This window comes from Choloepus didactylus, chromosome 3 (genome assembly GCF_015220235.1).
Source record: "Choloepus didactylus isolate mChoDid1 chromosome 3, mChoDid1.pri, whole genome shotgun sequence".
NCBI lineage: Eukaryota > Metazoa > Chordata > Mammalia > Pilosa > Megalonychidae > Choloepus > Choloepus didactylus.
In genome coordinates this window covers 206,369,495-206,386,375 of record NC_051309.1, presented here as the reverse complement: position 1 = coordinate 206,386,375, position 16,881 = coordinate 206,369,495, and the positions used below count along the sequence as shown (strand labels likewise).

The following is a 16,881-nucleotide window of genomic DNA, read 5'->3' as shown; positions in this document are numbered from 1 at the left end:
TTGATCTATATGTCTATCTTTGTGCCAGTACCATGCTGTTTTGACAACTGTGGCTTTATAATAAGCTTCAAAGTCAGAAAGTGTAAGTCCTCCCATTTCGTTTTTCTTTTTTAAAGTGTCTTTAGCAATTCGAGGCATCTTCCCTTTCCAAATAAATTTGATAACTAGCTTTTCCAAGTCTGCAAAGTAGGTTGTGGGAATTTTGATTGGGATTGCATTGAATCTGTAGATGAGTTTGGGTAGAATTGACATCTTAATGACATTTAGCCTTCCTATCCATGAACATGGAATATTTTTCCATCTTTTAAGGTCTGCTTCTATTTCTTTTAGTAGAGTTATGTAGTTTTCCTTGTATAGGTCTTTTACATCTTTGGTTAAGTTTATTCCTAGGTACTTGATTTTTTTAGTTGCTATTGAAAATGGTATCATTTTCTTGAGTGTCTCTTCAATTTGTTCATTTCTAGCATATAGAAACATTACTAACTTATGTGCATTAATCTTGTATCCTGCTACTTTGCTAAATTTGTTTGTTAGCTCTAGTAGCTGTATCATCGATTTCTCAGGGTTTTCCAGATATAAGATCATATCATCTGCAAGCAATGACAATTTTACTTCTTCCTTTCCAATTTGGATGCCTTTTATTTCTTTGTCTTGCCTGATTGCCCTGGCTAGCACTTCCAGCACAATGTTGAATAACAGTGGTGACAGCGGGCATCCTTGTCTTGTTCCTGATCTTAGAGAGAAGTCTTTCAGTCTCTCACCATTGAGTGCTATGCTGGTTGTGGGATTTTCATATATGCTCTTTATCATATTGAGGAAGTTTCCTTCAATTCCTACCTTTTGAAGTGTTTTTATCAAAAAGGGATGTTGGATTTTGTCAAATGCTTTTTCAGCATCTATTGAGATGATCATTTGATTTTTCTCTTTTGATTTGTTAATGTGTTATAATACATTGATTTTCTTATGTTGAACCATCCTTGCATGCCTGGAATGAACCCCACTTGCTCATGGCGTATGATTATTTAATGTGTCTTTGGATTCAGTTTGCAAGGATTTTGTTGAGAATTTTTGCATCTATATTCATTAGGGGGATAGGCCTGTAGTTTTCCTTTTTTGTAGCATCTTTGCCTGGTTTTAGTATTAGATTGATGTTAGCTTCATAAACTGAGTCAGTTAGTGTTCCATTTTCTTCGATGTTTTGAAAGAGTTTAAGTAAGATTGGTGTCAGTTCTTTTTGGAAAGTTTGGTAGAATTCCCCTGTGAAGCCATCTGACCCTGGGCATTTATTTGTGGGAAGCTTTTTGATGACTGATTGGATTTCTTTGCTTGTGATTGGTTGACTAAGGTCTTCTGTTTCTTCTCTGGTCAGTCTAGGTTGTTCATATGTTTCCAGGAAATTGTCCATTTCCTCTACATTATCCAGTTTGTTGCCATACAGTTGTTCATAGTATCCTCTTATAATTTTTTTAATTTCTTCAGGATCCGCAGTAATGTCACCTTTCTCATTCATTATTTTGTTTATATGGGTCTTCTCTCTTTTTGATTTTGTCAGTCTAGCTAGGGGCTTGTCAATCTTGTCGATCTTCTCAAAGAACCAACTTTTGGTGTTATTTATCCTATTGTTTTTTTGTTCTCTATGCCATTTTTTTCTACTTTAATCCTTGTTATTTCTTTACTTGGTTTAGAATTGGTTTGCTGTTCATTTTCTACCTTCTTCAGTGATCCATTAGTTCTTTGACTTTGACTCTTTCTTCTTTTGTAATATATGCGTTTAGTGCTATGAATTTCCCCCTCAGTACCGCTTTTGCTGCATCCCATAGGTTTTGGTATGTTGTGTTCTCATTTTCATTCATCTCTATATATTGAGCTATTTCTCTTGCTATTTCTTCTTTAACCCACTGATTGTTTAGGAGTATGTTGTTTAACCTCCAGGTATTTGTGAATTTTCTAAGTCTCTGATGGTTATTGACTTCTAATTGTATTCTATTGTGGTCAGAGAATGTGCTTTGAATAATTTCAAATTTTTTAAATTTATTGAGGCTTGTTTTATGTCTCAGCATATGATCTATTCTGGAGAAAGTTCTGTGAGCACTAGAGAAGAATGTGTATCGTGGTGATTTGGGATGTAATGTTCTACATATGTCTGTTAAATCCAATTCATTTATCAGATTGTTTAGGTCTTCAATTTCCTTATTGGTCTTCTGTCTTATTGATTTATCTATAGGAGTGTGTGATGTGTTGAAGTCTCCCACAATTATTGTGGAAACATCTATTGCTTCCTTTAGTTTTGCCAGTGTTTCTCTCATGTATTTTGTGGAACCATGATTGGGTGCATAAACATTTATGATTGTTATTTCTTCTTGTTGAATTGCCCCTTTTATTAGTATGTAGTGGCCTTCTTTGTCTCTCATAACATCCTTGCATTTAAAGTCTATTTTATCAGAGATTAATATTGCTACTCCTGCTTTCTTTTGGCTATAGCTTGCATGAAATATTTTTTTCATCCTTTCACTTTCAATTTCTTTGTGTTCCTGTGTCTAAGATGAGTCTCTTATATGCAACATATTGATGTTTCATTTTTTTTTTGATCCATTCTGCAAATCTGTATCTTTTAATTGGGGAGCTTAATCCATTTACATTCAATGTTATAACCATGAAGGCATTTCTTGAATCAGCCATTTTTTCCTTTGGTTTATATTTGTCATATATATTTTTTCCTTCTCTCTATTAATGTCCTTTAACTTACCCATACTGAATCTCTTTAGTACTGAACCTTTCTCCATGTTTCTCTCTCCTTTCTTTGTTTCTCTGTCGATATGGCTCCCTTTAGTATCTCCAGGAGGGCAGGTTTCTTGTTAGCAAATTCTCTCAGCATTTGTTTGTCTGTGAAGAATTTAAGCTGTCCCTCAAATTTGTTGGAGAGCTTTTCTGGATAAAGAATTCTTGGTTGGCAACTTTTCTCGCTCAGAATTTTAAATATATCGTGCCACTGCCTTCTCGCCTCCCTGGTGGCTGCTGAGTAGTCACTACTTAGTCTTATGTTGTTTCCTTTGTATGTGGTGAATTGCTTTTCTCTTGCTGCTTTCAGAACTTGCTCCTTCTCTTCCGTATTTGACAGTGTGATCAGAATATTTCTCAGAATGAGTTTATTTGGGTTTATTCTATTTGGAGTTCGCTGGGCATTTAGGATTTGTGTATTTATGTTGTTTAGAAGATTTGGGAAGTTTTCCCCAACAATTTCTTTGAATACTCTTCCTAGACCTTTACCCTTCTCTTCCCCTTCTGGAACACCAATGAGTCTTATATTTGAACGTTTTATATTATCTATCATATCCCTGATGTCCATTTTGATTTTTTTCAATTTTTTTCTCCATTCTTTCTTTTGTTCTTTCATTTTCCATTCTGGCATCTTCCAGGTCACTGATTCGTTGTTCAACTTCCTCTAGTCTTGTACTATGAGTAGCCAGAGTCTTTTCAATTTGGTCAGCAGTTTCTTTAATTTCCATAAGATCATCTTTTTTTTATTTAGTCTTGCAATTTCTTTTTTATGCTCTTCTAGGGTCTTCTTTATGTCCTTTATGTCCTGTGCCATGCTCTTCTTCATGTCTTTTATATCCTATGCCATGGTCTCATTGTTCATCTTTAGTTCTTTGATTAATTGCTCCAAGTATTGTGTCTCCTCTGATCTTTTGATTTGGGTGTTTGGATTTGGGTTATCTGTATCATTTGGTGTTTTCATATGCTTTAAAATTTTCTGTTGTTTTTGGCCTCTTGGCATTTGCTTAACTTGTCAGGGTTCTTTTAGGATTTGTAGACCGATTATAATCCTTATCTCTAATTTGTCAGATCTACAGCTTCATGGAGTACACTTTCTTTAACTAACCAGCAGGTGGCATCCATGAGCCACCTATTCCCCTCAAACTAGTTCTCCCCTCCTTTGTCTTTGTGGTGAGTAGGGGTTTGAGTCTTGTGGGGTCCAATTGGTGTACCAAGCTTGCGTGTGTAGTTGGTGTTGCCTGCCCTGTATTTGGGGCATGTGTCTGGGCAGTCAGGGAGGGGGGCAGCTCTAACAATCAAATCTCCCTGGTGTTCCTGGAGATTTAAAGCTGCTGTAATAGTCTAATCCTTCAGTTCAGTCCTGCCACAGTTTATCTCTGCCACTGACCAACAGGTCCTTGGTATTGGTGTATGGCCCCTGAGACTTGCGAGTGGGTCCCTCTTCGAGGCCGTGCACCCCCTGGTCCTCTGTTGAGGGATGACTGTGCTGTGTCACAGGTGAGTGCCATCCCCCCATGGTGGTTCTGGGATGCAGGGCTGTGTAGGGACGCTCCCAGTCTGCTGAAATGATGGCTGAATGGGGTGTGTTAATTCACACTGCTCTGCCTTCCCAAATCTGAGACAACCAGCTGAGGGTGTGAGGAAGGCTAATGTCCACGCCTGATTTTGTGGTGTGTGAGTATGTTATTGGAAGCACTTCCATCACACTGGGTTGTCTGGGGCAGCTCTGGGCTGTGGGGCTGGTGATGGGTAAGAGTGTTCCCCGTCCACTGGGAAGATGGCTGTGAGAGGACCGCCCCCCTTTACTTGGGAAATTGTTGTGTTTAGTGAATTTTCTCAGCCACTAGACTTAATGCCTTGTGTCTCAGAGCTCTCTTAGTTCTGCTCTTGTCTTGACTTGCCCAAATTGCAAGTCTTTGAGGCTTTCTGTATTGGGCTTCTTATAGTAATTGTTTTAGAAAAAGAGAAAAAGATAAAAAAAAAAAAAAAAAAAAAAAAAAAAGGGGAAAGGCCCTCCTTGCAGATCTAATGGGTTATTGAAGTGCTAAGACACAAGGCAATTAGGGCCATTAAGGAATGGTCCAGGGGGCAGAGAAACTGGTTTTTCTTCTAGATTTGCATACAAGCCTGACTCTGCCTGAGCTCTGTGCTTCCCCGTTCTATGTTCATCAGAACTCCAAAAAGCCTCTGCTTTTATTTTTGAGTTTTTGTTGCTGTTTTTGCTATCCCTATCTCCTCTCTGCTGGGCTGGCTGCTCTCAGATTCTCTGGTGTCTGGTCTCAGTCTATCTATGGTTGGAGTTTGGATCAGTAGAATGAGTTTCCGATAAGGGCTGCCACTGCAGTTCTCCCTTCTCCTTCCCGGAACTGACAGCCCCTCCTCCCATGGGACTGAGCCTGGCAGGGAGGGGCGCGGGTCCCCTGGCTGTGAAAACTTACAGATTTTGCTGACCTCAGCAGTTCCACATGTTCATGAGTGTTGTATGAAGTATGCCCAAAGTCAGATTGCTCTGCGGTGTCCAGTCCATGCAGTTCCTGGCTTTCTACCTACTTCCCTGAAGGAGTCACTAAAACGTACACCTCACCACTCCACCATCTTGCCCCACATCAAACTTAGCATTTTTTAGATGTGATTTGATTTTGAAAGAAAGGTCCACAGTGCCAAAAGGACATTTTCCTCTGATTTGCTGATACCATTAATCAGGCCGTTTGAGCTTTTTTCCCTTCTAGGAGAAACATACTAAAATATGAAATTGTGTATTTTGATGGGAGAAGTAAAAAATATTCATATTTCAGAAAATGGAAGGAAATTCTTGTAGAAGTTAGACAATGTTTGGAATACTTCTAGCTTTTTTTTTTTTTTTTTTTTTTTTTTGCACACACATGAAAGCTTGAAAAGGGTCTGTTTCTCCTTTGTGATTGACGAGTGGTGTAGGATTGGAGAAATTTAAATGAAGTTAATTTGGCAGGATTCTGAAAGTTCCTTGATTCTAGGCATGTTGTTTCTGTCTTGCTGGTTTGTATAAAGTTCTTGGTGTAGGAATTTCATGGAGGGAGTTCTGCTCCCCGACCCCCCATCCCTGCCTCCATCCACTGAGTGTCTCTGGAGTCCTGCTCTGGGACTGCCCTGTAAGGACAGCCATGGCTGGACCCAGCCTGGAAGTGGAGCCAGTGGAAGGAGGAAGCCACAGTGAGCTATGGTGTGACCTCTTTTCAACTTCCCAGCAGTGGGTCTCATTAACATGGGGTGCCGGGAAACACTTGGTTCAGGAGGAAAACTCAAGATGGTAAGCCTTGAGGAAAGCCCAATTCTTTGCTTGTGTCCATGCCCAGAATGATTTCTTGCTAGCAGACAGCCAGTTTGTAAAAGGAAGAAATCAAACCCAAATGTGAAGGCGAGTTTCTTAATGCCTTTGTTTCCCTGTTTCAAAGAAGTCTCCAGTCAAGCAGATTCCTCAGGGAGATATTGCCCGGTGACCATGTCTATAGAAATTGTATTTGGAAAGTTCTTATGCTTTTAAACTGAGGTTACAGATGATCATTGTGCTCCAAATGACTGTAGTGGCTGCAACAACACAACCTCTTAGGCAAGAGGAGGAAAATGATCCAGGCTATGCCTGGGACCTTAGAAATTAAAAGCCTTATTGTCCTCAGAGAAGCAGGACTGAGCTTGTGTCCTGGGACCTGAGCATATTGTGTACTCTGTGTACCACCCTGGTATATGACCAAGAGCAGAGACCAGGTGGGATTCCTACTATAGTTTATCATGTCTTCTCAGGTGATAAAACAGAGTAGAGTATGGCCTCACTGTCTGTTTCATATTTTTTGCTGGACATATACATGAACTTCTGAAATAAAGACTAGGCTGTCAGTCTCCCTTGAAGCATACTGTAACTGTTAGCTAATATCAAGTAAGGGAAAGTGTCCTTTGTGACTTCTGGGAAGGATCCTTTAAAAGGGGGACCGATCTTCACCCCTTCCTACTTCCTTCTGGATCAAATGCAGATATGAGGGCTGGAATTTGAAGAGCTTATTAAACCATGAGGTGTGAGTGCCCTGTAGTGAAACAGGCTACCACGGAGCCTGTCTGTGTCTTGATCTGGCAGAGCCCAGGCCTCCAGACTTACTTTACAGATACATCAGCTTCTGATTCAAGAACTTCTCTTTGGAGTTTTCTCTCACTGACAGCTGAAATGAATCCTAACCAATGTAGAGGACTTTGTGGAAATACAAGTAGAAATGAAGATAGGCAAAAGGGACTTAATTTTTCAATATAGAATAATTTTTAAAATCATGAACACTGTTGAAAATCAAAGAAAAACTAGAATGAACTGAAAAGTTCTGGAATGAATGCTTTAAAAATTCAGTGCATTTATACTAAGGTAGCTTACATGTTACTTTTTTGGGGATAAAAGTGGGACATTAAAAAACTTGGCAGATCTTTAATAAACCTGCAATTCTATGAAAGTTATAAAGTTATTCTGAATTTTTTCAGTATGCTCATAATTTTTCACATATTTGAGTTTTAAAAATGGGTTTGTGGGCAACCCCAATCAAGATGGCAGAGTGGGACACTTCAGGGCCCCATCCCCCAACTGAAGCTTTGAAAACCAGCAAGAACTAGCAGAAACATCTTTCTCAAATCTTTAGAAAACAGTTAAATGACTGCAGCCACAGGGCATGCACGAAATCAAGAAAAAGATTACTTAAAAGCAGTAGAATCTCATGGTGCCGCAGCTGGCCCCTCTTCCACCCCTACCAGGTTGGCATGGAGCTGGTGCAGATCCCTGGTTCCAGTTCTGAAGAAAGCAGAGTAACCCTCATGCACTTACTGTGAGCTTGTATGTCTGGCCCAGTCTGTCTGGTGGTGGCCAAAGGCAACCACCATCCTGGAACTTGCATAGAAGGCAGCTCACAGAACTCTCCTACAGACTGCTGTGGGAGAACAGTCCAATTGTAGCTGCCTGGGGCAAGGAATTTCTGGCTGTACAACCTACAGTGCAGTGCCCAGAAACATGAAGAAACTGTTTCCTAGGGAAGAGGGACATTCAGATCTGTGTAAATGGGAAATTTCCCAGAGCCACACATGCATATCCAAGACAAGACACATGTACAGAAAGAATCAGGAAAGAGCTAAACTTTTTGTAGGGATATGCTTTGAAGGAGAGTATTGGCACAGGTCAATCTGCAAGGACTGGGAAAGGTGTTTTCTTTTATGTTTTATTTATTATTATTGTTCCTAGAATGCAAAAAAAGCTCTGCCATATCACTAGCTGGATACAGCATCAGGAAAAGACACTTCAGTGTCTAAATCCAGCAACAACACATTAAAATATCAAAATGTCCAGGTTTCAGCAAAAGCTTTTAAACATGCAAAGAAAGAGGAAATGAGGGCCCAGGCAAAGAAGATTAAAGCATTAGAAACCATCAGTGAGAAGGATCAGACTTGGGAAATTCCAGACAAAGACTTTTTTTAATGGTCCTACTATACCCTTTTGTTCCCTTAAGATTTTAGCAGCAACCAAAGGCATAAACAAGTTTTCTGTATGTTATACCAAAAAAAAAAAAAAAAGTCCTAAGTATTCTCAAAGAGCTAAGGAAAACATGGACAAAGAACTAGAGGAAATTGGGAAAATGATAGATGAATACAAAGAGAATATTAATAGGGAGATGGAAATTATGAAAAGTAGCCAAACTGAAATTAAAAATTCCCTAGAGAGGTTCAACAGCAGATTGGAGATGGCAGAAGAAAGAATCGATGAACCTGAAGAAAAGACAATTGAAACCACCCAGTCTGAGGCACAGAAGGAAGAAAGAATGATGAAAAGTGAACAGAGTATGGGGAACCTGTGGGATACCATCAATCATACCAGTATAGCATTATGGGAGTCCAAGAAAAAGAAAGAAAGGGGCAGAGAGAATATTCAAATAAATAATGGCTGAAAACTTCCCAAATTTAACAAAAGATATGAATATACATGTGCAAAATACTCAATGAATTCCAAACAGCATAAACACAAATAGATCCACACTGTGCCGTGTTATAATCAAACTGTCATATGCCAAAGACAGAGAATTCTGAAAGCCTTGAGAGAAGCAACGTGACACATACAATGGAGTGCCAATAAGTTTAAGTGCCGATTTCTCATTAGAGACCATGGAGGCAAGAAGGCAGAGGGATAACATATTTAAAGTAATGAAGGCAAAAAAAAACTGCCAGCCAAGAATTCTGTATCTGACAAAACTGTCTTTCAAACATGAGGGAGAGATTAAAATATACCAGATAAGTAAAAAGCTGAGGTAGTTTTTCACTAGATCAGCCCTGCAAGAATTGCTAAAGGGAGTTCTGCAGGTTGAAAGGAAAGAACACTAAACAATTGACCAAAGCAAAATGAAGAAATAAGGATCTCTAGTAATGAGATCTCATTTCTATCCATCATAGAAATAAGGATCTCTGTCATATGCCAAGACATTTTAATCTCTCCCTCATGTTTGAAAGACAGTTTTGTCAGATATAGAATTCTTGGCTGACAGTTTTTTTTTTTTTTTTTTGCTTTCATTACTTTAAACGTGTTATCCCTCTGCCTTCTCGCCTCCATTTATGTTTATGAAGGGTAAACATAAATGCCAGTACTATTGTATTTTTGCATTGTAACTCTGCTTTTTACTTCCTACAGGGTCTAAAAAGCAATTGCATAAGTTGTAATGATAAATCAGTGGTTTGGGACTCATAATGTATAAACATATAATTTGTGACAAGAACTGCATAAAGGTGAGGGGATGGAGGAGTACAGGAACATAGTTTGTGTATATTATTAAAGTTAAGTTGGTGTCAAAACAAATTAGATTGTTACAGATTTAGGATGTTAAATTTAAGCCCAATGGTAACTACAATGAAAATTTTGGAGAATATGCAAGCTCACAGAGACAGAAATTAGCGTACAGATTGCCAGAGGCAGGGGACAGGCAGAAGGGAGAGTTAATGCACAATGGGACCTGGGTTTCTGTTTGGGGAGATGGGAAAGTTTTAATGATGGAAGGTGGTGAGGGTATGCAACATAGTGAATGTGATTTATCCACTGAATGGTATGCTTGGGAGTGGTTGAGATGGGAAAGTTTATGTTGTACCTATGTTTCCACAATAAAAAGAAAACAGCCAACTAAGGAGACAATGACAGTTAAAACAATACTTGATTGTGGTGGTTTGAAGCTGTATATTCTCCAGAAAAACATGTTCTTAAAGTTAATCCATTCCAGGGATGTGAATCCATTGTAAGTAGGGCCTTTTGATGAGGTTACTTCAGTTAAGGTGTGGTCCACCTCAATCAGGATGGATCTTAATCGTGTTGCTGGAGTCCTTTATAAGTGGATAAAATTCAGACAAAGAGAGAAAGCCACAAGAAACAAGAAGCTGAAATGGAACCTGGAAGAGAAGGGAGAGAGCAGGAGATGCCACCATGTGCCTTGCCATGGGACAGAGGAGCCAAGGATCACCAGCAACCAGCCCCAGAATGCCACAGTCTTCAGAAAGAAAGCACCGCCTTGATGATGCCTTGATTTGGACATTTTCCCAGCCTCAAAACTGTGAGTGAATAATTTTCCACCCCGAACCTTCTAGAAACAGAAATTTCCACGTACTTGCTAAAAAAAATAGTATGCATATTTCATAGTTTTCAGTATTTCAGTAAACCATTGAGAAAGATATCCTTATACATACGAGATTTAATAGTGGCAGACATACACACACACAATACATACAGGCACACACGGATCAACCACTGATAGCCCAGTTCTCCTGATACTTAAAATATTGCATTTTACACCTGTCTTCAACAGACTCTACAGTATGCGGATGTTTGAGCATAAAGGAGTTTTATGTAAAGAAAGAGAACTTCAAAATCAAGGAGTTCTTTTTTTTCTCCTTTAAACTCCCCTACTTCTAAAATTCAGAAAAGTGGGGAAAGACTTGTTTATATAAAATCTCTTGGAGGAGAACCGTGTGGTGGGAGCAAGGAGGGAAGGAAGCCTGTCTTTTTTGGTCTCACTGGGCGTCCCCCGAAACCCCTTCAGGGAGTGAATCGGAGAACCACTGAGCTAAAGGTACAACTTGGTCACGTAACTAGTAAGCAGGATTCTCCTCTCAGAGCACTGCAAGGTACCAAGTGTCGTAGTGAGTAAGTGGAGACAGAATTTCAGTGTGCTGAGCTGTGTGGAATCAGTGAAGAGTTCTCTGGGCCTCAATTTTCTCTATTAAAAATTAGAGCACTGCACTGGCAATCTGTTTCATTCTAAATTTTACTTTTTGTGTATCTAAAAGCAAATGACTTTTTTTTTTTTTTCCTTAAATTGACTGGAAAGTTTATTGGGAAGTCTATGTCAAGCTCCATAATTTTAAAGATTATTTAAAACAAAATGTAGAACATTTATCTATAAAGGGTCAGAACATTCAGTATTTTAAGGTAAAACTCTAATGAAAAAATAGTATCATGGCTATGAAAATAACAATTATGGCAAGCTATACATTTTTTAAATTACTGCAGACATTAAAAACATCTAACAAAATATGTCTTGCTGTTTGCTTTGAGGGAAAAGGTGGGGACAGATATTTATTTTTTATTTTATTTGCATATGTTTAATACAATATTTTCCATATGATAATTGCAAACAGTCCCACTTCTCTTGTAATTTGCCATAATACATGAATTCACACAAAGGAGGTGGGATACATAAAATTACAAAGAAGATGGAGAGGACATGGCTCTTTTTTCTAAAACTGATATCCTTGTATGTTCTGGTTATGGCCTTTGCAATAAGTCAGTGTGTATTTAGATGTGGTGTGGCTTACTTTTCCACCTTCTTAGCAAACGACTTTTATAAATAAGTTTTTCAGATGTTCCAAGATGTGAATTTCAAACATGACTTTGTTTTTTATTAAAATAATAAATTGTCCACCACCACCGCCATCCACTGAACGCCTGCTCTTTGCTGGGTGTTTCACATGTATTATCAAATTTGACCCTCACAACTACCTATGAGCATGATACTGTTAATTTCATTTTACCAGTAAGAAAACAGAGGGTCCAAGAGGTTAAAAGCCCATCTGCCTGCTTCTAAAACCCCAACCTCTTCCCACGACTGGGCTGCTTTGCTATAGAATTAAACAAGTGTGCATGGTAGTTTAATTACATCTGATTCTCAGAAGAATTTTTAGAAGGTGTTTACTTTTTTTCATGAGGGCTGTCTTAAAGGTCCTTTTGAGGCCTAGAAGAAGAGGAGTAATTGTTTTCTTGTTGTTGGTAGACAGGCAAAAAAGGCACTGCACCGCCTCACACACACACCCCTCAGGAATCTATTAAATAATTGTACGTGATGTTTATGCATTTATGTCCAAAAGTGTGTGACTTTCACACCTACACCTGATTGTTTTCTGGCAGGGATAAAAATACAGAAACACATAGCATGCCATCGGAAATAAGTTCTTAGTACACATGATTCATTTCCTGTGCTTGCTCACAGTTTATAGTGATAGCACTTTAACTTTTGGAAGTGGAGACTTTACCGAAAATACATTGATTGGGGCAATAGTCAAGGATGACACAGAGCTCGACTTTATCCCTGCATCTAGATAATGTTGTCATCTAAAATGGAACCATTTTTTTTTCACATTAATTCCCCATATTGTCTCCACATTAATGCTATTAAAGTTATCCTTTCAGTCCCCAAGCAAAGTTCACCTTGGATTTTTAAGTTGAATAATGTCCTTCACCAGGTATCTTAGATGTACTAGGTTATTAATCTGCTCCATTAGGAGGGATATTTTGATTATGAGTATTTCTCTAACTGAAAAAAAGGGAAGCATTTAGAAGTCATTAAAAATCAAGTAAACAAACAAACCCTAGAATCTGAAACAAGGAAGTGGACAAAAATCATAGTTGTGATTATTAGTATATCTGTTGCATGTTCTCCTTATTCCTCAACAAATTATCTTTACACTCACAGGAAGATGTCTTAGAAGCACGAGGCCACACGATAAAGGTTTAGATGTGTGAACTCTAGGAGTGGCAAATCCTGAGGGAGGCACAGGTGATAATCCAACAGGATTTGTTTGCCCGTGTTTTAGTTTGACAATGAGCTGTTTACCTTTAAATTATCGTGGTAGAATTCTGCTTGCCTCGTTAGTGATTGGGTTGTGTGCGCCCTGGCTCAAGGTACATTAAACAACTCGATTGTGCTAGAGCCGCAGATGATGAAACTTTGTTTTGCTGCTTGCAAACTAGGACATTCCCGCAAGCAGGATTTGTAGCAACCTTCCTATGAAATATTCTTAAACAAACTCGGCCTCTGTTGATATAAGATAAATGAAATAGGCTGAGTAGTGAGAATTTAGGAAGTTTAAAGAATTTGCACAATATTCATAAAACATTTGTCTCTTGGTGACAAGGAAATAATTTGCTTAGACCTTAGAACATCCCTATTGACTAGTTAGTGGACTCAATTTAGATACCTTAGGTTTTGAAAAAGCAGGTGTCTAAATACTCAGAGAAAATATAGCTATAACTCCATGGGCTGTAACCCTAAAAAAGTAATTCTGCTTGGAAAGAAGAAAGGACAAATACGATCAAAATCCTTATCAGATATCAAAGAATAAAGAACAAGAAGAGAAGATAGCAGAAGGATTCATTGTGGCTGCCAGGGGAATTCATTTGAGGGGTTCAGATTTAAAAGATGGCAGAATAAAGTGAATGGTATGAATTAGAAAATAGCAAAGCAGTGTTTGAGTTGTCTCTATAAAATATTTAATCAGGAAAGTGAACAAAAATAGGGGGATCCTGGTGTCAGTAATAGGTGACTGAGAGAAGTCAGAACTACTAAATTCCTGTTTTGCTTTTGTTTTCACAAGAAGAGTGGTCATCTGTCAGACGGATTGAACAAATAACGCAAAAGGAACCTGAAGCCCGAGTTGGTGATGGAGAAAGAACCAGCTGCCTTAAATTAGTTCACAATTCTAGGCCTGGATGAATTATATCTCAGGATGTTGAAAGGATTTTCACATATGAGTGTGGAATGACCTTCTCTAACCTCAGAGGCTCTCTGGAGTATGAGAAACATGGCAGAAAATAGGAAAGAGACAGTTACCCTTATTTTTAAAATAGAGGTCAGCACAGATTCTGGAAACCACGGATCAGGAAAGACTGGTAGATTGGGAGGTTATAAACACAACAAATTAAGCCTTCAGCAAAGCATTTAACACCATATCTAGTGATAATCTTTGGATAAGCTGAATGAAAAGTGGATTTACCATTGGTTGCATGATATACCCAGAGTGTTGATTTAATGGATCGATACCAACTTGGAAGGGACATTCTTGGTGGCATGCCTTGATACTCTGTCCTTACCTTTTGCCAGGTTACCGTTTTTTTTCTCATTGATTTGGATTAAGGTAGAAGACATGATTATTAAATTTGCAGATGACAGAAAGATAGGTGGGGTACTCACTACCTTGATTGATGGATTTATATTACAAAATGACCCCAAATAATATGAAACCTAAAATCCTGTATTTAGGTTTTAAAATAGCCAGTGAGACAAATGGAATCAAGTTAACCGATCTATAATAGATAATCTTTGAGAAAAAATTTCTGAGGACTTTAGTTGACTACAAGTATGAATCATTCATTCACTCACACACTGAACAAATGTTTACTGCACCACTATCTATATTTCAGTCACTGTGTTAGGTACTTGGGATGCAACAAATGAATATAGACCTGCTTTCAAGAAACTTTCAGTCCAAAGGTGTAACACAGATAGATACTCATCCAAGTAGTTGACTATAATTATGATAAAGAAAAAGCACCATGAAAGTACAAAGTGCTGTGAGAACAATAGGATGACCTAATTTAGCTTGGTGGTTGGGTATCATGGCTGATTGGAGCTAGCCAGTCAAGAGGAGAAAGAATAACTTTCCAGGAGGAAGAAACAGCATGTGCAGAAAGCCCTCAAGCAGTAAGAAGCTTGGAGATCTGAGAAAGCTAAAAGGAAACCACTGAAGCTTGAAAATAGGAGGAGGAGCAGAAGATTATGGCTGGGAAGACAGGGAGGAGCCAGGTCCAGCAGAGCTGTTGTATTCTGTTTGAGGCAATTTGAGGTGGCCACTAAAAACAAAACAATTCCATTTGAAATGCTCATGGACTCAGCACATGGACTCATGACTCCTCCTTATGCCAAATGATGCATGACAATAAAATATGAAATGGAATGAAAAAAGATACACAAAAAAATAAAAACAAAACAAAACAAAAGAACTAATGTAGCCTGAGGCTGAATTAATAGAAGTATTTGGAAGGGATGCAGATAATAAGCAAATTAGACTGTGGCTTGACCACACCCTGAACACTTTGTCTTGTTGGGAGTGTCATTTTAAGTTAGAGGTTTTCAAAGTATGGTGGTTGTACTTTGAATTAATATATTTATCTGAGGAGAGAAGTCTCAGGGTGATAGCCGTTTGGAAATATATGAATGAGAAGACTTGTCAGTATTTGTTCCTAGGGCAGAATTAAGCCAATGAGTAGGAGTTAGAGGAGGGTTCTGTGAAAGAAAAGTTCTTCTAGCAAAGCGAACTGCACAGAAGAGAGCAGGATATCTTGAAAGTTAGAAATCTCCTTGCCCTTAGCTTATGGCTACCTGCCAGGAATGAAAGGGATTCTGCAGTGCAGGTGAGCTGGGGAATATTTCTTCTAGGCCAACTATGAGAAGTATCCACTACGGTTTCAAATGGGATGTTAAGATTTCCAAAATATATATTTATACATATTTTATAATTAAAAATTAAGAGCATCAAAAAGACTTTAACTCAGTCGCTATTGGGGGATTAAGTAACTGAGTTCATTTTAAAAGCTCTGCAGAATTATTTAGACTATTCTGCCGAGTTCTGCTTAGGAGCATTTGACTTTCCTGACACTCTGCTGTAATTGCAGTAATTGTCCTTAACCTCACATCCTGTTACAACTCTCTCTTCCTTTTTCCTGATGTTCAGCTGTCCTTACTGGACTTGTTCTGTCAGGCTTGTGTCTAGGGATTAATTGCGGGTTATTTATGTTAAGCCAAATAAATCCTATTTAGAGGTGATGGTATGTAGATGTGTACTTTCTGTTTTACACCAAACAAGCAGTTATACCTTCAGTGGGGGCAGAGGGAGCTAGAAGGCACATGGTATCAGCAATTATGTTAATCTTACCCAAGAGCCATAGGACCCAGTCTCTTCAAGGGGTCATATTCAAAGTATATTTAAAAAGAATTTTGATCTTCAGTTGTCTCTCTTGAAGGAGATCTCATTCATTTTCCATATCAGTACTTCTCAAAAATCCCCTTTTCTCTCCTCCCCAGGTCTTTGTTACTAGGTAGATATTCTGGACCACACCTCCTCCTTATAGGCAAGAAGGCACATGATCTAGGGACAGTGGGTTGACCAGCTGGACTACAACATACATGTGGGCAATAGCAAAATATAAGGCTAGAAAGGTGGGCTGAGGCCGGTTCACAGAGGGAACCCAGGTTGAAGGGGGACAGTTGTTGGGAAAGTTGGCTGGAGATGAGTAGATTCAAGTATAAGTAAATAGATTCAAAGCATTCAAGTTAAACTCATTTTTGTATTTCATAATTCTCTCTTTTAAGTGGACTGATATGTATAAATATTTCTAAACACATTTTAAAATTACAGTAACTAAACTCTGGCCAAAATAATTCATTTACAATTCTCTACAAAGCATGGTTTCAATGAAGAATGATACCTTCTCTCTCAGCATCGTTTAAAGTCAAGGCTAGGGAATACAAGCTGGTTTCCTGAATATAGCTGGAATTCAGAGCCTAAAATCCGGAATGTAGCTGGAATGCAGAGCCTAAGATATGAGTGCTGCATGCCCGATAGTCAGACTAAACAGCTCTTTCCAAAGCAGCAGCAGGAGTGTGACAATGAAGAGAATTTATTTTCCTTCTTATTACTCCTTCTTATTTTAATACTAAACTGTAGCATTGCTATACTGTCATACAGAGCCATTATAAAGGTTTTAAAGCAAAGAAGGCTATTATAATTGGTTTTATTTTT

The 16,881-nt window shown here is 38.5% G+C and overlaps 1 protein-coding gene across 2 annotated transcripts in view; it reads left to right on the top strand.

Annotated features, from left to right (window-relative positions):
- The window catches only part of SLC7A2 (solute carrier family 7 member 2), an 81,522-nt gene that overhangs the window by 27,199 nt on the left and 37,442 nt on the right, over window positions 1-16,881 (top strand). The gene's annotated exons all lie outside the window — the stretch shown is intronic.